Source organism: Neofelis nebulosa, chromosome 3 (assembly GCF_028018385.1).
Source record: "Neofelis nebulosa isolate mNeoNeb1 chromosome 3, mNeoNeb1.pri, whole genome shotgun sequence".
NCBI lineage: Eukaryota > Metazoa > Chordata > Mammalia > Carnivora > Felidae > Neofelis > Neofelis nebulosa.
Genome location: NC_080784.1, coordinates 107406450 through 107428232, shown reverse-complemented (window position 1 = coordinate 107428232; position 21783 = coordinate 107406450).

Here is a 21783-nt window from a genome sequence, read left to right as displayed (position 1 = left end):
TGGAAAATTAAGTATGGGACACAAGTTTGTCCTTTTTTGTGTTCCATTGAGGCATTAATCCACATTAGAGACCACTGTCCTAGAGTAGGCAGTTATTTATGGTTTTATTGCTATTGATAGGTTTTTGTTCGCTTGACATGATTTCTGTATTTGTTATGGAGATGGCCACCAGTGGAAGATGTGGTATATTGCTAGATCACGCAGCCTCTTTGTACTGCTGATATCTAAAATCTTCAGGATGTAAATAATAAATTTTTTCCAGCAAAACCAAAATCTACCCTTAAATATATAGTATACATGTAAGTATATTTTTAAATATAAATATATAAATATATATTATATATATTTAAATATAAATCTATATTATATATAAATATATAAATATAAATGTACTATATAAACATATAGTATAAATAGAAAGTAAATAAAGTGTTATTAGTTTAAAATACAGTTCAAACTGATCTACTATCTAGTTTCAGATCTGCCACTAGTAATTTGAACCTAGATCTTTTAACCATTCTATGACTAAAAATGGTCCTCTATTATTGAATTTAAATAACTTCTAACTTCTCATGATTCCATAATTTAAACACAAATAAACAAAAATAATTTCATAATATACACTTTGACTTTATCTATCTACTAAAATGTATCAACTCTAGGAAATTACTCTAGAAAAAGAAATATATCTATGAATATTATTTATACTATTACTTATTTTCAATATATAAATCACATACAAAAACAAACCATACCAATGTCTCAAATTACTCAAATTTGAATTATTCAAGTCAATTGAATAAACCGCTGTTTTATATATGTAATAATTTACTCATGCACAATTATTTCCAATTTTCCTCTTGGGTTTTAATATTCATTTAAAATAAGACATCTGGAGCTCCTGGGTGGTTCAGCGGGTTAAGTGACCAACTCTTGATTTTAGCTCAGGTCATGATCTCACAGTTCCTGAAATCCAGCCCTGGGTCAGGCTCTGTGCTGACAACACCAAGCCTGCTTAGGAGTCTCTCTCTCCCTCTCTCTCTGCTTTTTCCTCAGTCTCTCTCAAAATAAATAAACTTAAAAAAAAAAAGATGTTTTCCCATTTGTTTCATTTTTCAGTAAAGAGAGATATAGACATACACTTGTATCTATGTATAGATACAATAAATAATAGATGCATACATAGACACATATATACATAAAGGCTGTATAAAAGATGTGAAAAATATGACATGATTTTCACATTGGTTACTTTTTTTTAATATTCATTTATGTTTGAGAAAGAGGCAAAGCATGAGCAAGGGGAGGGGCAGAGAGAGAGGGAGACAGAGAATTCAAGGCAGGCTCCAGGCTCTGAACTATCAGCACAGAGCCCTATGTGGGGCTCGAACTCATAAGCTGTGAGATCATTACCTGAGCGGAAGTCAGACACTTAACTGACTGAGCCACCCAGGTGCCCCACATTGTTTACTTATATATGATGTGTTTAAAAGTGAATTTTGCTGTATCTCCACTCTTTTCTGCATTTTGAAAATTCACTAAATGAATATGCATTACTCATAACATGGAAGCAAAGGGTGGAAAAAGATAAATTAACCAATATGGCTATATATTAGAGACAAAATTTCTATAGCAAAGCTTTACGTAAGTAACTATATAGGACATCTTCCTACTTAACTCCAACACAATTTTAACCATTTTTATTTTTTTTTTATTTTTATGTTAGAAAGATAAAGTGTGTGAAGATGGTGAGGGGCAGAAAGAGAGAAAGGCAGAATCCTAAGTAGTCTCCATGTTCAGTGCAGAACCAAATGCAGCATTCGATCCCGTAACCTGGGAATATGACCTGAGCTAAAATCAAGAGTCAGACATTCAAGTGACTGAGCCACCCAGCCGTCCCTTAACTCTATTAAAACTTTTTTAATGTTTATTCATTTTTGAAAGATGGAGAGAGAGCACGAGCAGGGGAGGGGCAGAGAGAGAGGGAGACACAAAATCCAACCAGGTTTCAGACTCTGAGCTGTCAGCACAGAGCCCAATGCGGAGCTTGAACCCACGAACTGCAAGATCATGACCTGAATTCCAATGCTTAGCCAACTGAGCCGCCCAGGCACCCCTATCTTTTAAAATGCAATTTCTCAGATGCTCAGTTTGGCACTGTGTAAAATTGATTTTCAGATGCAAATACGTGAAAAATCATTTTCCTTTCCAGTGCATACCTTCCTCTCCATACCACTCCATGCATATAAAGCAGAGGTTTAAAACTTAAATACCTCTGGGGTAAGGAAGACTGTGTAAAGATAGGCAGTAGCTGGGCTAACACAAAAGGGAGTTGTGGGGGGGCTCTGGAAAATTTGAGAACACATGACCTGACTAAAGATTTTTTCTTAATTGTCAAAACTCTACTAGCTGAAGAAAACATTTCCATAGGCATAATTCAGATCATAGGATAGAATTTATAATCTGTGATTATAAACTCAACTTTTTTTCCTAAACAGGAGATAATGGAAATAAATATGCAAAATGCAGGTAAAATTTACATTATTGCAAAATTAGCCAAAGTGGAGAAAAGTAAATAGAAGAGTATAAACAAATATACTAAGAGTCAAAAGCAAAGATGCCACATATCCCTACATTCATGGCAAAAGTAGACACTCTATAAAGCTTACTTGTAGGAATGTGAGTTAAGAATATAAGAATGATCATTTGCTCAATCTTGGTAAAGACGCTTTCTAGAGTTTATGTACATTGAAACAAAACTAGATTTTTTTTTACCCCCACTAATCTACTGGCATTGTGTTCCTTCAGTGTGTCCTAAGTGTCATTTGTTTCATACAACCAACACTGAACAGGATACAATATCTATCCAGAGGTTACAGTCTACAAGTTCCTAAGGCATTTTTGTGACATTCACGCACCCTTCCCTCAATCTCTGCCAGGTTGATCCAGATTCCATTTAGAACTGCAATTATCCATTGAGTCTGGATAGTTGAATGTTGGACTACTTGGCTATATCCTTGGCTTTCCACTCCGTTTATCCCAGCCTTGACTTTGAAGAAAGGATTCTTTTTTCTGTACATCTAAGTACTAGCTATCATTCTTCCCCTAGAGACCTGGAACCATGCTGTGCTTGCCTTGACTGATCTTAACATTGCCTACTTTATATTTTTATACAGTTGAATTCCATCCATTGCCTTGGATATGTTTCTTCAACATTGGCTCAAATCAGACTTGAATATATAGAATCTATCAGGACACTGAGTATTTTCCTCTTAGCTATACTCTTAAGATTCCAGTCTTTAGGGGGGTAGTGTTTAGACACAGTTCCAGATAATTTTGGCTTCCAATACTCTTCCTTTTATTCCACGTTTGCATACCACCAACAACCCAGAATTCCTTAGTAATGAGACATTCTGAACAGTGCCATGAAATCAATTTTTGTACAAGAAAAATTAAGTTTTTTCTAACACTAATTATTGTCTCCATATCACAGTTTCATTCAAAATTCAGTAGATTTGGATTAATGATGAGATTGCTTTAAACTATATAAGATGCCCAAACATCCAAGAAGAAGAGTGAAAATAAAGTTATTCTTATTTTCTATCTGACAGAGTTCAGTCAAAATGCTGCAGAATAGAACTGACTTACATTTTTCCTCTGATCCCTAGAGTGAAGAGGAAGAGAAATTATCTGTGGTGAAAAATGTTGTATTCTTACCATTGTAAAGTGGGAAGGAGAGAACGCAGGCAAAGGGTAGTGAAAATGTGTTTTTAGGTCTCCAGAGTCACAGTTAAAATAGTCTCAATAGGTACAACATAAAAATCATGGACATTGCTATGGTTATGCACATAATACAATTGTTTTGAAAGCAAAAATTTAAAATAGTCATAGGATATATGACCTAAATGTGAGACTTGAGACCATAAAACTTCTAGAAAACATAGGTAGCAATCTCTTTGACATTGGCCATAAAAACATTTTTCTAGATAACTCTCCTCAGGCAAGGAAAACAAAAGCAAAATTAAATTATTGAGACTACACCAAATTATTGAGACTACGCCAAAAAGATTTTGCATACTATAGGAAACAATAAAACAAAAAGGCAACATACTGAATGGGAGAAGATATTTGCACATGATATATCCAATAAGGGGATAATATCCAAAATTATAAACAACTTATACAACTGAACAAAAACAACAAAATAATCCAATTAAAAAGGGGCAGGATGTGAATAGACTTTTTTCCATAAAGACATATAGAAGGCAAACAAATACATGAAAAGATGCTCAACATCACTCATCATAAGAGAAATCCAAACTAAAACTACAATGAGATAATACCTTACCTGTGAGAATGGCTACAAGAAAAAACATAAGATATGACACATGTTGGCAAGGATGTGGAGAAAAAAGGAATCCTCAGGCACTGTTGGTGGGAATGCAAACTGGTGCACCACTGTGGAAGATTGTATTGAGGCTTCTTAAAAATTTAAAAATAGGATTACCATATTATCCAGTAATTCCATTTTTGTATATTTACCCAAAGAAAACAAATATACCAATTCAAAAAGATATATGCACCTCTATGTTTATTGCATCAGTATTATTTACAACAGTCAAGATATGGAACCAACCCAAGTGTCCATCCATAGAATATGTATATATCCAACAGGAAAAAAATACATTTATATACATTCTGCTATATTCTATTATATATTTTCTATATATATACACATATATATTGTATATCTTTATATATTTCTATATATAATATTATACATAAAAGTATTATATATTAATATAATGTACAACATATATTCTATATTTTCTATTATATATATAATAGAATATATATTTCTATTATATATATAATAGAATATTATTCAGCCATAAAAAAGAATGAAATGTTGCCATTTGAAACAACATGGAGGGATCTAGAAAGTATAATGGTAAGTGAAATAAGTCAGTCAGAGAAAGATAAACACATTATTTCAATAATATGTGGACCTTACAAAACAAAAAAAAGAAAAAAAGAAAAAAGGAGACAAACAGAAAAACCAGACTCTTAAATACAGAGAAAAAACCGGTAGTTGCCAAAGAGGAGGTGGGTGAGTGAAGGGTGACATAAAGGGGATTAAGAGTATATTTATTGTGAGGAACACTGAAATGAAAAAAAAAATAAAAATAAAAAACTCATAGGAAATAATAAATCTAGGGAATAGAAACACATAATTCCCACAAAAAAAATTTATAACTTTGTAATACTTCACTATTTAATGAAATGAACTTGAGTATCTGTCAAAATGTATCATTAAGTGAAACAGAAATTGAAAATCATGTGTAAAGAAATGTTAACATATAAAGCGTTTATTCACTAATATATTATTTTAATATCTGCCTACTATGCGTCTGAGGATAGAGTCTACCAGAGATCAGACATACCAACCAGTCTCTGCTTTCACAGAATTTACATTTCAGTTTCTAAAAAGAACCTGACTTGTTTGAACACAGAGAAATCCAGGCAGCTAGCAGCATACTGAATAAGAAGGAGTGAATTCCAATATAAGTCCAGAGAAATAAGCAAGTTCCTGATCAGTTGGGCCTTGAAGATAATGACAAAAAGCACAGATTTCATTGTCAATGAAATGAAATAAAAAGTCATGAAAAGCATTTAATTTTCGCAAATACTCTGTAAAAGATAATTCTGTCCAATCAATGAGGAATAGGTGGTAAAACAGCACTGTCAATGTTGAATTTTCCCTGAGCCCTGTGCTCCTGGAAAACAGTGATGGTAAAGAAACCCCCCTACCTTTTTGAGTTCTTGGAAATGGCTTACTGCAAAGAAACATCATTCCCCAAAAGACTTAAATACTACCCACAGCTAGGCCCACTCTGTTTGCCTGGGCCAGATGCAAACCCTCCAAATCCCCTTTCTTTGCCATATAAATGATTGGCTAAACAGAACAAAATGCTTGCTAATGAAACTTTGGTAAGTTTTTTCTCCTTCCCCCAGACACCTGAACTTTGACACACCTTCAGCTTGAGTCAGTGTATACTCTCCCCTGAAAATCAGCTGGCTTCATGATAAAATAATCTCTGATCCATTGTCCCAGTAAGCCACCTTTCCCTGCCTCTTCCCCACATTCCATTCTTCCTAGCCTTGTTTACTCCTCCCTACAAGAGAAAAACTTCTTTAACCAAACTGTTCAAATGCTCACAGAGCTCATGATCAGGGAGCACTCCCTATTGGCAATAGTTTCCCTACCCCCATCATCTTTACCCTGTCTTGCAATAATCTCTTTGAATAAATTCCCTCCTTATATAAGTCCAGATTTAGTTTTTGATGATTCACATAGATGGAAACAGATAATTTAGGTTCTTGATGTCAAAAGGGGAGATAAAATAACAGATTGTACCTACATAATTTCAAAAACCAAGGATAATGACAATGTGTACAAAGAAAGGGAACACTGGAGGAGAACAAATTTGTTGGTCAGAATAAGCATCAAGAGTATGTTTTGGTAAGTTAATTTTGAGAGGTCTCTTAAGTATCCTACTCAGTAGTTGGAGTTTCAAAGGAGTGGTAAGAGCTGAGGCAGTAATTTGGGAGCTGTCAGCATAAAGAACATATTTAATCAAAGGCACTATATGAGGTAATCTATGAAGACAGTATACGTACAGGAGAGAGGGCAGCTTAGGACTGACATCAAGCACTTGGACATGAACCTTAGGAGTAAGAAATGACAAAGGAAACTGACTGATGGCTGGTGCTGGAGAAGGAAAACAAAGCATTCAAGCTATTACAGAAACCAAAAGAAAAATGCATCAATAGGATGAAGAATAGTGTATCAAAACTATTCAACAGTATTGAGAGTTCAAGCAAGATGAGGAAAAAAAAGTGACTACCAGATTTGTCAATATAGAGGAAGCTGAGGATATTAGCAAGGTCGGTTTTAGCAAAGCTGTGGGGATAATGAGTTTCTATGGGAACTTGATTTTCTCAAATAGAGAAACAGGAAATCATTGCATTAAACAATAGTCAGAAGAGAAGTTATGTTGACTGAGGACTGCATGCTTATTCTTAAAATGGGCGCTATTATAGCATAATCGTATAATGATGTTAAATCTCAAAAAATAAAAAAATATGATGACACAGTGGAGATAGAAGACAATTTCAGAAGCAAGGCCAAATTGGTTGAGTCCAGGGGAGAAGATGAAACACAACACTGGTTTCTGATTTTAAATAAAAGCAAATTTAAATTTTCTGAAATAAACCCTTAGGTGTTGCTTTTTTCTGACAAGATATTTAATATTTGAGTATCACAAAATTTAATAGATAAAACAGTAGGGAGGTTTAGCAAATAAAAAAATAGAACTACCCTATGATCCAGTAATCACACTACTGGGTATTTATCCAAAAAATATAAAAGCACTAATTTGAAGGGATACATGCACCCTAATGTTTATTGTAGCATTATCTACAATAGCCAATATATGGATTCAGCCCAAGTGTCCATCATGGATAATGGATAAAGAATATATATATATATATATATATATATATATATATATATACACACACACACACATATATATATGAATATATATTTATGGAATACTCTTCAGCCATAAAAAATAGTGAAATCTTACCATTTTCAACAACATGGGTGAATCTGGAGTGAATAATGAATGTTAAGTGAAATAAGTCAGAGATAAATACCATGTGATTTCATTAATATGTAGAATTTGTGAAAGAAAATAAATGATCAAAGGAAAAAAAAAGAGAGATACACACCAAGATATAGAGAACAAACTGATGGCTACCAGGGGGGTGGTGGGTGGGAGGATGGGTAAAATAGGTGGTGGAGATTAGAGTACTCTTACCATGATAAGCACTGAGTTATGTATAGAATTGTTGAATCACTATATAGTACACCTGAAACTAATATAACACTGTATGTTAACTATACTGGAGTTAAAGTTTAAACATAACTGATTAATTAAATAACATAACTGATTGTAATTAATTTTAAGTGCAAAAAATATGTAAATTACGTGTGAAATTATTATTGTTGGAAGACTTGCTAATAAAACATTGTAAAAAAGCACAAAGAAACAATTTGCTGAAATGGACAGTGTGGATCATGAAGATAGAGATCTTTGAAGAAAATAAATTTGAAAATTAGAAGAAATATATGCTAAAGAGCTAATGAAATAGAAGGCAAGTAATCAACAAATTATAATAAACTGGACAGAGACCAGTAACTACACTGTATGCTCTTACAACATTACTCTTTCACTTAATTTAGGAAATGACTATCAGATCACAGGGACATTTAAGTATAGGTACAATATATTTACAATGTCTGAAACCCATATTTAGTATTTGTACATTTCCCGGAGTTTGATTATTAGACTAAGTGGTTTATATAGCAAGAAGTTTTAATTGTTTTTTAATAAATTATAACTATATAAATAAAATGGTATCTAAATATTCAAAGCTTACAGTTCCACATACAATGTCCTATAAATATGATATACATATGTATATTAGTACCCCTATTGAAATATATCAACATTCATGGTCACTTTAATATTTTAATACTATGAGTATAAATAGGATTATCACTTGTAATTTACTTAAATGGGAAAAATGATAATAAATCATTTTTGAGTTGCCAACTCACAATAATATTTAGAAATGCAGGCTTTTGTAAAATATAGTTCAATGAGAATTTTAAAATACCGCTATCAAATTTCACAACTTACTTGGACGTTTTAGCGTTATCACTGATGTCTATACAGCATTGGTACAGGTTTTTTACTTTCTGGCATAGGTTTGAAATAAAGCATTTTTCAAAATCACAAGTTGTTTTCAGTGCCAGCAGTGGTGATAATTAGTGTGGAAAAGGAAAAACTTGTCTTAAAACTGAGATCTAAATGCACCTGAGAATCTAAATAACACCTGGCACGGTTGAAATCCATGAGGACAACTTGTAGCATTTACTGAAACTCAGTATCCTGGCAGTATTATAGATGTGTCTGTGTGATTTTTCTTTATCTTGTAAAAAATGAACTGTTAGAAAATCTATTTATCATTTACTCATTTATCTCTTTTTTAGTGAGTTTAAAGACATGAGAAGCCAAACAGAAATTAATCTATCTCGTAAATGTGCTTCTTATACTATAATGAAGATTTTAACTTGCCTTATAAAGGGATATAAAATTGAAGAGATTAAATTACACAGAGATAGGTATATCAAGCTTCTCAATTTGGTATGTGCTGACAGTGTAAATAGCACCAGAAAATTTTTGTGTTTGAAGACTCTGATTGGGTTTTGTATTTTCTTTTTCTTGAAATGAAGCCACTTTCTGCTGGAGTCTTTAAAAGGAATCCAGCAATTACTCTTTATATTTGCTTTGAATATACATCCAACTACACACAAAGCCAGGTTATATGGATCAACCTATGTAATCAACCTATGCAATATATTTAACAAACAAAACTTACAGAAATTATATGACATATATTTACAATAATCATAATTATTGTGCTGCATGATCTGTAAGATTTTTAAGGTGAGGCAGAGAGTCAAGATGGCAGAGAAGTAGGGGGACCAGAATTTCCTTCCTCCCTCAAACACAGCAGTATTGAGGTCAGAACACTTGGAATTCCAGGGATCCAGGCTACAAAGTGACAGAAAAATCTCCACAGGTGTACAGAAACAGCTTGCACAGAGGGTTACTTCAATGAACAAATCAAAGCACACCTGGTGGAAGGTCCAAACCACTACTATGAGTAGTGAAATAGAGACACAACAACAGAGTGCACAGAACATACTCTTTTTCACAGTAGCTGCACCACAGCTACTGAGAGTTTGCATTCTCACCAACAGTTTACAGGGGTGCCTTTTTCTCCACATCCTTGCCAGCACTGATGTTTCTTGTGGTTTTGATTTTAGCCATTCTGAAAGGTGTGAGGTGATATCAGATTGTAGTCTTGATTTTCATTTCCCTGATGATGAGCGATGTCGAGCATCTTTTCATGTGTCTGTTGCCATCTGGATGTCTTCTTTGTAAAAATGTCTATTCATGTCCTATACCCATTTTTTAATTGGGTTATTTGTTTTATAAATGTTGAGCTGTATCGATTCTTTACATATTTTGGATATTAACCCTTTATCAGATATGTCATTTGCAAATATTTTCTCCCATTCATTAAGTTGCCTTTTAGTTTTTTGATTGTTTCTTTCACTGTGCAGAAACTTTGTACTTTGATACAGTCTTAACAGTTTAGTTTTGCTTTTGTATCCCTTCCCTCAGGGGACCTATCTAGAAAAATGTTGCTATGGCCAATATCAGAGAGATTACTTCCTGTGCTCTCTTCTAGGATTTTTATGGTTCATGTCTCACATTTAGGTTCTTAATTCATTTTGAGTTTCTTTTTGTGTATAGTGTAAGAAGTGGTCCAATTTCATTCTTTTGCATGTAGACTTCCAGTTTTCCCAACACCAATTGTTAGAGACTATCTTTTTCTTATTGCATATTCTTTCCTCCTTTGTCAAAGATTCATTGACTATATTTAAATGTTTATTTCTGGGTTTTCTATTTTGTTCTATCGATCTATGTGTTTATTTTTGTTCCAGTAGCATATTGCTTTGATTACACAGCTTTGTAATGTAACTTAAAGTCTGGAATTGTGATACTTCCAGTTTTGTTTTTCTCTTCAAGATTGTTTTTGCTATTTGTGGTCTTTGTGCTTCCATACAAATTTCAGGATTGTTTGTTCTAAATCTGTGCAAAACCCTGTTGGTATTTTGATAGAGATTACATTCAATCTGTAGATTCCTTTGGATAGTATAGACATTTTGAAAATATTTTTTCTTCCAATCCATGAGCATGGAACGTCTTTCCATTTCTTTGTGTCATTTTCAAGTTCTCCCATCAGTATTTTATAGTTTTCAGCCTTTCACCTCTTTGGTTAAGTTTATTCCTAAGTATCTTATTTTTTTTGGTACAGTTGTAAATGGGATTGGTTTCTCATTTTTTCTGCTGCTTCAATATTAGTGCATAGATTTCTGTACATTGGTTTTATATATTGAGATTTTACTAAATTCATTTAATAGTTGTAGTTTTTGGTGAGGTCTTTCAGGCTTTCTATATATGGTATCATGTCATTGACAAATAATGAAAGTTTCACTTTTTCCTTACTGATTTGAATCCCTTGTATTTATTTTTGTTGTCTGATTGCTGTGGCTCAGATTGTCGTTGCTGTGTTGAATATAAGTGGTGAGAGTGAACATCCTTGTCTTGTTCCTGACCTTAGGGAAGAAACTCCCAGTTTTTCCCCATTCAGTATGATGTTAGCTATGGGTTTTATATAAAAGGCCTTTATTAGGTTCAGGTATAGACATACTATGTTGAGGATTCTTATCCTGAATGGATATTGTACTTTGTCAATGCTTTCTCTGTATTAATATGATCATATGGTTTTTATCCTTTCTCTTCTTGATGTGAAGTATCACATTGATTTGCAAATATTAAACCACCTTGCATCTTGTGAATGAATAAATCTCACCTGAATGTGGTGTACTTTGTAAATACATTACTGGATTTGGTTTGCTAGTATTTTCTTGAGAAATTTTCCATCTGTATTTATCAGACATATTGGTTTGATATGGTCTTTTAGTGGTGTCTTTATTTGGTTTTGGCATCAGAGTGATACTGGCTCCATAGAATAAGTTTGGAAGTGTTCCTTCTTCTATTTTTGGAATATTTGAAATTAGGTATTGACTTTTAAGTATTTGGTGAATTTGCCTGTGAAGCTATCTTGTCCTGCACTTTTTTGTGTTTAAAGTTTTTTGATTACTGATTCAGTTTCATTGCTGGTAATCTGCATATTCAAATTTTCTATTTATTTCTGCTTCAGTTTTGGTAGGTTATATGTTTCTAGGAATGTATCCATTGATTCTAATCATGGATTCCAATCATTTGTGCACCTATAATTTTTCATATTATTATCTTACAACTTTGGTTTTTGTGTGGTGCTGTTTTTTAGTTCTCCACTTTCATTTGTGATTTTATTTGGGTTCTCTCTCTCTTTCTCTCTGATGAGAATGGTTAGAGGTTTATCAGTTTTGTTAATCTTCTCAAAGAACCCATTCTTTATTTCATTGATCTGTTTTTTGTGTTTTTTCATTTTTTGTTTTGTTTTTTAAGTTTCTATATCATTTATTTCTGTTTTAGTCCTTAGTATTGCCCTCTTTATACTGGTTTGGGGGGTTGTTTGCTCTTTTTCTAACTCAATTAGGTAAAAGGTTGGGTTGAGATTTTTCTTGCTTCTTGAGGTAGACCTGTATTGCTATCAACTTCCCTCTTAGAACTACTTTTGCTGCATCCCAAAGATTTGCACCATTGTGTTTTCATTTTCATTAGCTTCCATGTAATTTTTTATTTCTTCTTTGATTTTTTGACCCATTCATTGTCTAGTAGCATGTTATTTAAACTCTATGTATTTGTGCTCTTTCCAGATTTCTTCTTGCATTTGATTTTTAGTTTCATAACATTGTGGTCAGAGAAGATACATGGTATGACTTTGATATTTTTTAATTTGTTGAGACTTGTTTTGTGACCTAATATGTGATTTATTCTAGAGAATGTTCCATATACAGTTGAATGTGTATTCTGGATGTTTTTTTCCATTTATTTTAGAGAGAAAGAGAGTGAGCAGGGGAGAGGGGCAGAGGGAAAGAGAGAGAATTTTAAGCAGGGTCCATATGTATCACAGAGCCTGAGGTGTAGCTTGATTCCACGACCCTGGGATCATGACCTGAACCAAAATCAAGAATGTGATGCTCAATTGACTGAGCCAACTACGTGCCCCTGTGTTGTGCTGTTTTAGGATAGAATGTCCTGAATATAACTCTTAAATCCATCTGGTACAGTGTGTCATCCAAAGCTACTATTTCTTTGTTGATTTTCTCTTTGGATGATCTGTCCACTGATGTAAATGGGGTGATTAGTTCCTTTATGTTTGTTATGAACTTTTATTTGGGTGCTCTCACATTGGGTACATAAATATTTACAATTGTTGTCTCTTATTAGATTGTCCTCTTTATTATTAGTGTCCTTCTTTGTTATAGTCTCACTTTAAAGTTTATTTTGTCTGATATAGGTATTGCTACCCCAGGTTTGCTGTGACACCCATTTTTATGATAAATGTTTCTTCATTTCCTCATTTTCAATCTGCAGGTGCCTTTAGGTCTAAAATGATTCCCTTGTAGGCAGCATATAGATGGGTCTTATTTTTTTATCCACTCTGTCACCCTATGTCTCTTGATCAGAACATTTAGTCCATTTACAATAAAGTAATTATTGGTAGACACAAAGGTATACCGTGTTGTTACCTGTTATACGGGCTCTTTCTGTAGTTTTTCTCTGATTTTTCTTCTCTTGCTCTCTTTCATGGATTTTTGGCTCTCTTTGGTGATATATTTGATTCCTTTCTCTTTATTCTTTGTATATTTATTATTGGATTTTGATTCATTTTTATCATTAGGTTTGTATATAACATCTTCTGCATCTAGCCACTCATATTAAGCTGATGGTCACTTAAGTTTGAATCTATAGTTTACTCCTCTCCCCTATACATTTAGGTATATGATGTAATATTTTACTGTTACTTTATTTTTACAGAAATACTTATTTTTACTGCTTTTGTGTTTTTAACTTTTCATACTCTCACTCATGGTCTTTCTTTCCCACTCAAAGTATGCCCTTTAATATTTCCTGTAGGACTGGTTTTGTGGTCATTAACTCCTTTAGTATTTGTTTGTCTGAGAAACTCTTTATCTCTCAATTATGTTCTGAATGATAGCCTTCCTGGATAGAGTATTCTTGGCTGCAGATTTTTCCCTTTTAGCACTTTGAATATGTCATGCCCCTTCCTCCTGGCCTGCAAAGTTTATGCTAAAAAAAATTCCCCCGATAGCCTAATGGGATTTCCCCTTATTTGTAACTGTATTCTTCCTTCTTACCACTTTTAATTTTTTTTTATCACTACTTTTTGCCATTTTAATTACTATGTGTCCTGGTATGGGCCTCCTTGTGTTGATTTTTGGGGGAAATCTCTGTGCCTTCTGGATCTAGCTATCTGTTTCCTTCCCCAAATTAGGTAAGTTTTCAGCTATTATCTCTTCAAATACATTTTCTGCCCCCTTTTCTTACTCTTCTTACAGGATCCCTATAATGTGAATGTGATTATGTTTGATGGAGCCACTGAGTTCTCCACCTGCATAATTTTTTCCTCTCATTTGTTCAACTTGGTTACTTTATATTACTCTGTCTTCCAGGTCATTAATTCATAACCTCTGCTTCATCTAGCTTGCTATTTATTCCATTAAGCATATTCTAAATTTCATATTGTGTTCTTCATCTCTGATTGTTTCTTTTTTATCTGTTAAGGGTCCCACTGATGTCCTCCACTCTTTTCTGAAGTCTAGGAAGTATCTTTATAATCATTATTTTAAGTTCTCTATCAGGCATATTATTTTTATCTGTTTTGCTTAGGTATCTTGCTATGCTTTCATTTGGGACATATTTTTGTCTCCTCATTTTGTCTCACTCTCTGTGTCTGTTTCTCTGTGTTAAGAAAGTCAGCCATGTCTCTTGCTCTTGACAGCATTGGTCTTATGTAGAAGATGTCCTGCAGTGCCAGGTAGTGCAGTGTCTCCTGTTCCCCCGGATCTGACACTTCAGGGAGTATCTCCTATGTGTGTTGCACTTGCTCTGCTATTGGGTCCTGGCCTCATTTTCCTTCAGTCAGTTGTCCACAGAAGTTCTCTCTGCCTTTTGTGAGCAGTGTTTGGTCCAAAGGTGGGGTACATTTTAACAAGCTATATGGCGGTCTGATTATGAAAGGAGACCTGCTGCCACTGCTGCAGCCAACATAGCTGAGGTTCTGTAAAACACGCAGGCTGGGCATCACAGGGCTGGCAAGATTTCAGGCAGTCTTCTGGAGGAAGGGCCTACAATTCCAAGACTGACATACCAAGGCAACATTAACTGAGAAGGGCAGATGCCCAGAAGGATGGAGGGCATGACTTGGTATAATCAAACCACCAAGCTTTTTACCTGCATGTGGCAATGTATTTATGCTGAAGGGGTAGAGAAATGGTATGTGTCAGCCCCTTGTTCCTGGAGGGGTCAACACCCTGCTCCACCCCGTGATCCATGCCTCTATGGGCCATGCTCCGAGATGAGTAAATCATTCTCCCATTAGTCTGCCCCTGGTGTTTTTCAAATTGCTGCTTCCAAGCCTGTATCTGCTGGTTGTTTGCTGCTTTGGCTCTTTAAGAGTGAGGACTCACGTGTGCTGTTTCAAAGGGACACATGCACCCCCATGTTTATAGCAGCACTATCAACAATAGCCAAAGTATGGAAAGAGCCCAAATGTCCATCGATGGATGAATGGATAAAGAAAATGTGATTATATATATATACGTATGTGTATATATATATATACATATATATGTATATATATATATACACACATATATATGTATATATATATATATGTAATATTTACACACACACATACATACACAAGCACATACATACAATGGAGTATCACTCAGCAATCAAAAAGAATGAAATCTTGCCATTTGCAACTACGTGGATGGAACTGGAGGGTATTATGCTAAGTTAAATTAGTCAGAGAAAGACAAAAATCATATGACTTCACTCATATGAGGACTTTAAGAGACAAAACAGATGAACATAAAGGAAGGGAAACAAAAATAATATAAAAACAGGGAGTGGGACAAAACAGAAGAGACTCAAATATGGAGAACAAATTGAGGGTAACTGGAGGGGTTGTGGGAGGGGGGATGGGCTAAATGGGTAAGGGGGGCACTAAGGAATCTACTCCTGAAATCATTGTTGCACTATATGGTAACTAATTTGGATGTAAATTTTAAAAAATAAAAAATTAAATTAAAAAAAAAAGTGAGGACTCCACTTGTTAACACTCTCCAGGCTCCCCCAGAGTGGAGCCTGCTGTTTTTTAAAATTCTAGGCTAAAGTCCTGCTGGTTATAAGAACTCACAAAATTCAGCCCCTTTATCTTTCAAAGCCAAATGTTATAGGGATTCAACGTCCCCATGTGGGTTTCCAGTATGAAAGTCTATTTTTTGTCCATCTCTGTACCACCAGCTCCCTCCCCACTGCAGACAGCCTACTGGGCCTTCCTACTTTCTTTGATGTGGTCTCTTATCTACCTTTAGTTATGGTGTTTTTTGTGCTAATCGTTGGATCATTTTGGGTGTCATCTAGCTGTATATCCATGGGTTAAGGTGAGCTTAGGGTTCTCTGACTCCACCACCTTCCCAACCTCCCTCTCTAATAAAGATAGGTGTTTAAAAACCTTACATGTACTCATTATTTTTTTAAATTATTTTCAACGTTTATTAATTTTTTTAAGAGAGAAAGAGAGAGGCAGAGCTCAAGCAAGGGAGGGGCAGAGAAGGAGACACAGAATTTGAAGCAGGCTCTGGGATCTGAGCGGTCAGCACAGAACCCGATGTGGGGCTCAAACCCACAGACTGTGAGATCATGACCTGAGCCCAAATCAGACACTCAACCAACTGAGCCACCCAGGTGCCCCTGTACTCAGTAATTTTTTATCCACTAGTGTCCAACATTATAAATTAGCATGTGTAGTTTTCGTATAATCAGTGTTTACTTTCATGATATTATACTAAATGGATATTTTTAAAGGTATGCCCAGCTGAAATTTTGACAGATATTCACTACTAGAGACAGGTCTTTACTACAGAGAGAAAAATTATTAGCCATACAAATGTGGCATTTATTGTGATCCTGCATAGTTATTTTGAGGAAAAAGCAAGTAAACTAGTGTTTAAGAGATCAATTAGAATATACATGAATAGTAACAATGCTTTCCTTCCATATTCAAGTGATTTACTGTATCTGGAGCTGAAAAATCATAAATAGAAAAAAAAACTTTGGTCAAAGATGAAATTACTACAGAAGGGTATATAGAAACAGAAAGGTCCTTTTCAATATTGAGGACAGATATACCTACAATAGAAACAATTGTATTCATATTTTTCTTAGCCAGGCAGAATTATAAATGTAACAAAAGTCCTCCTGATATTTTCACATGCTATGTAAAATTTCTGAGCCCTGTTCAGTCCCATACTTGCTTGTATTTGCTAATCTTAAAGGCATGTGGAAACTCCAGGTAAAATAGCACAACATATATCTGTAATAGGGGTTAAGATACATATGGCATACCTGATAAACTACATGGGTTTGGGGAAGGAAGGATTCAAAGGTCCAAATTAAGGCAAACAAATAGTAAATGAGGGCTTTGAACATCAAAGGGGAGATGTCTTGGAAAATCAGTTTCAGCAATAGCACAGGAGGTTTCAGAGTGATGGTTCCAATTATAATGTCACAACTGTTAACTTAAATCTGCTCCAAACCATTCACCCTGTTGGCAAGTGTACATTCTGCCTAGAGATAAAAGCTCTAGGTAAACTTAAAAAAATTTTTTTTAGCATCTAAGCCCTCTATTATGTTGTTCACACAAAAGAAACTTGAAATGTACAGTAATTTCTCCAGCTTCAGATGAAAGATTAACTTCAGTGGCATAAATGATAAATTTTATGCTAAATACTAAATAAACAAAGAGCCAAGTAGAGTTTAGTAATCACATGACAATAATAGCAAAGAATCTGAGTTACCATAAAATCTAGAAGCCATCCAGAAATGTATAGTCAGGTCAGAACTAAAAAGGAAACAGTGTAATCAGTATTTGAATTTGCAGGGTGACCTACTCTTATCTATGTAACATCTAATGGAGCCTTCAGACAAGGTTTGACTAGTTGAGAAGTAATAGGCAGGGACACCTGGGTGGCTCAGTCAGTTGAGCATCCGACTTTGGCTCAGGTCATGATTTCACAGTTAGTGGGTTCGAGCCCTGACTCAGGCTCTGTGTTGACAGCTCAGAGCTTGCAGCCTGCTTCAGATTCTGTATCTCCCTCTCTCTACCCCTCCCCCACTTGTTTATGATGCTCTTTCTCTCAAAAATAAATAAACATTGCAAAAAGTTTTTTAAAAAGTTATAGGCAGACATGTTTGGGCATTGCCCCCAAATGAGTTTCAAGCAGAAGCTGGCAGGATTGAGGACAAAGGAATAGATATAGAGCTCACCATCCTTCCAGAGGCAACAGCAGAGGAGGAAAGGAAATGGTAGGAAAGGCTCAAGCCAAGGCCCTGGAGAACCAGCATGTGATGACATGAAGCAAAGGAATGGCAGCTAAAAGAATTCCACCAAACTTGTTAATGTGCGTGACTTGGTCCTTAAAAGGAGAATTAGTATACTATGGCCTACAGGCCTAGACCAGCTTATGGTCAGTTTCTGAATGGCCAACAACTATAAATGGTGTGTATGTTTTTAAAGGGTTGTACAGAAGGAGTAGGAGGAGACAGCAAAGGAAGAGGAGTTAGAGGGGGTTGGGAAGAGGGTGGGGAAGGGAGAGGAGGAAGAGGAGAAAAGGGAGCAGCAGCTCAGCAACAGAGACCTTGCATGCATGACCTGGAAAGCTAAATATTTCCCATCTGGCCCTTTACAGAAAAAGTTTGCCACTCCCTGCTCTAGACAGAGGAAGAAAACTCCAAAGAATCACCAGGTTTCTGAAGTCAATCTACTGGGGAGGTAAACTGCTAATGAAATACCTGAAGGTATAATTTACCTTCGGAGTAATGAGGCCTGGAGAAATTTCCTTTACAAAAGATAATTGAACCCACAAATAAAAACAAAACACCCACTAAAAAGATATCATGTGGAAACAATTTTGAAGATTAAAAAAAGTGTTTAGCTCTTTTAAGAGTGTTTAACTCAAACGAGCGTTTAATGCAAAAGAGTGTGGATATAGGTAAAACTAGATTTCTGAAAAGAATAAAACGCACATATTTAAAGGGTACAATTTAATAAATTGTTGAAATCTTCACCACAATCAAGATTATATATACATATATAGCTATATAGAATAATATATATAGCTACCTAATATAAATAGGCCAATGAGGGGGCCCCTGGGTGGTTCAGTCAGTTAAGCATCCGACTTCGGCTCAGGTCATGATCTCACTGTTTGTGGGTTCGAGCCCCGCATCAGGCTCTGCACTGACAGCTCAGAGCCTGGAGCCTGCTCCAGCTTCTGTGTCTCCTTCTCTCTCTGAGCCTCCCCCATTCTCTCTCTGTCTCAAAAATAAATAAACATTAAATAAATAGGCCAATGATATGTATAAACACTCCAAAGTTTTTATATAAATGCATACATGTATGTATATATATTCATTACTTTCAAGTTTTCCCCAACTCCTTTGTAAACCAGTCTTTCTCCTTCTTTCTTTGCACTTTTATCCAGTTTCACCCCCTTTCCCAGGCAACTACTTATTTGCTTTCTATATTAGTTTTCATTTTCCACAATATTACATATATGGAATCATACAATTATTCTTTGTGTGTGTGCAGCTCTTTTCCTTTGGCATAATTATATTATTACCCGTACAAGTTGCATATATCAATAGCTCATTCCTTTATATTAAACTGTATGTATGTACCAAAGAATGACTATCCATTTACTTGTTTTTGACTATTACAAATGAAGCTGTTATGAATATTCATGTAGAAGTCTTCATGTACATATGCATTCACTTCACTTAGGTAAATACCTAAGAATGGAATGGCTGGGCCATATAGTATGTGTCCATATAAATTTTTTAAAAACTGCCAGAATATTTTCCCAAGTAGGTGTAGCATTTTGCATTTTTACCAGCAGTGTATGGGAGTTACATTTTACACATCTTTGCCATCGCTTGTTATGGTCAGTCTTTAATTTCAGACATTCTAGTAAATGTTCAGTAATGTTTCATTTTTTAAAATTTGTGTTTCTTTAATGATTAATGATATTGAGCATCTTCTTGTGTGTTTATGTGATACTTGCTTTTGTGATGAAGTGTATTTACACATAATTCACTCATTTTTATATTAGTTTGCTTTCTTATCAAATTTTGAAAGCTTTTTATATTTTCTGGATACAAGTCCTTTATTAGATATGCAACTTGCAATTTTTTTCTAATTTATGGTTGATGCAACTTGCAAATATTTTTTTCTTGTTTGTGGTTTATATTTTTATTATTTTAAGGTAGAATTATATTTTAAAATAAGCTTGTCTGGAAATAACTGTCAGCCTGGGAATGTTTGAAATATAGGAATCACATATTTTTAGATATCTATCCTATGTCTGGAACTGCCTATAATCTATTGTACTTAATTGTAGGATTCCTTGAGGGGGCTATGACATTATCATATTACTTATTATCTTCATACCCTATGATTTTTATATGAATACCTAAACTCCGTAATAGCTCCCTCATCTGAGTCATTCCTTAAAATATGACATTATTGGGGGTATTTGTGCAGTTCAATCAGTTAAGTGTCAAACTCTTGATTTCAGCTCAGGTCATGATCTCACAGTTCGAGGGATGAAGCCCCATGTCGGGCTCTGCACTGATAGTGTGGAGTCTGCTTGGAATTCTCTCTCTCCCTCTCTCTCTCTGCCCTTCCCCCACTCATGTGTTCTCTCTCTCAAAATAAATAAAAATAAAAATTAAAAATGTGACATTATTAAAGAGGTACAGCTGAACCCAAGTTGTAGTCTTCGGAGAGGGGAAATAATACTGGATCAAGGAAAAGTATAAAACAGTAATAGGTTGTGGCAGGAAAACCTATACCAACGTGTCAACTAGGTCTCCGCTGGTGTATTGCTTTTGAGATGACCTCCCATTCATTCATCATCATTTATATGTATAGTGCTGCTGGCCAGCAACATGCATTTTGTAAAGTTCCATAGATTAATTTTATTTTCAGGGAAAATATCGTTTATTCAAAACTGTTGTTGAGGTAGTCAAGAAGGAAAACACTTGCCTTCCTAAAACCTATGTGAGCACAGAGAATAACATCACCCATGAATTTTTCCTAAATATGACATTACTGTCTCTCTGAAGTAATTCTATTTTCTTACTAATTGTTCCTCCAAAGAAAGTTAGATGGCAAATAGTTGAGAATTGTTTCAATCAAGATAACAGTTTATTGATTCAAAAACAAGTTAAGCTAATTGTTCTAAGTTTGAGAATGTTAGAAAGAAACTACCTTTGCTGTGTCAAGATTTCATATATATATACATATCTTTACAATATTGGAGGACCTATAAGAAAAGTATCTTGCAACAATTATGATTTTGTAAATTATGGATTTTTTTTCAGAGAACCTCCTCTGTATAATTATTTAAATAGGCTTAAACTACTAAAGCTATTAAACTGTCACCATCATTCAACTCCTAGTTAATTTCTACCCAATGGCATAAAATGATTAAAGTAAAAGCCAGTCTGAAATATAAGGCTTTGCTATATGTTAATCCACACAGTAAAGGATCCTGAGATCTAATTATCTACCAATGCAACTGAGATTTACCATTAACCTGCATCACCTCTACAACTTTTAAAGTATCTATATTTTACTGAGGTGTTTTGTAATGTTACAAGTTTGTCTGCTTCTAAATATCAGGAAAAAATGTAGACAAGTTACTCATAGTAACATGCCAACTCATTTTGATACTCATTTTTTATTTTCTTAATTTATTTACTATCCAGTTGCTAAATATATTTTGCCATTTGTTTTCCCAAGTATACC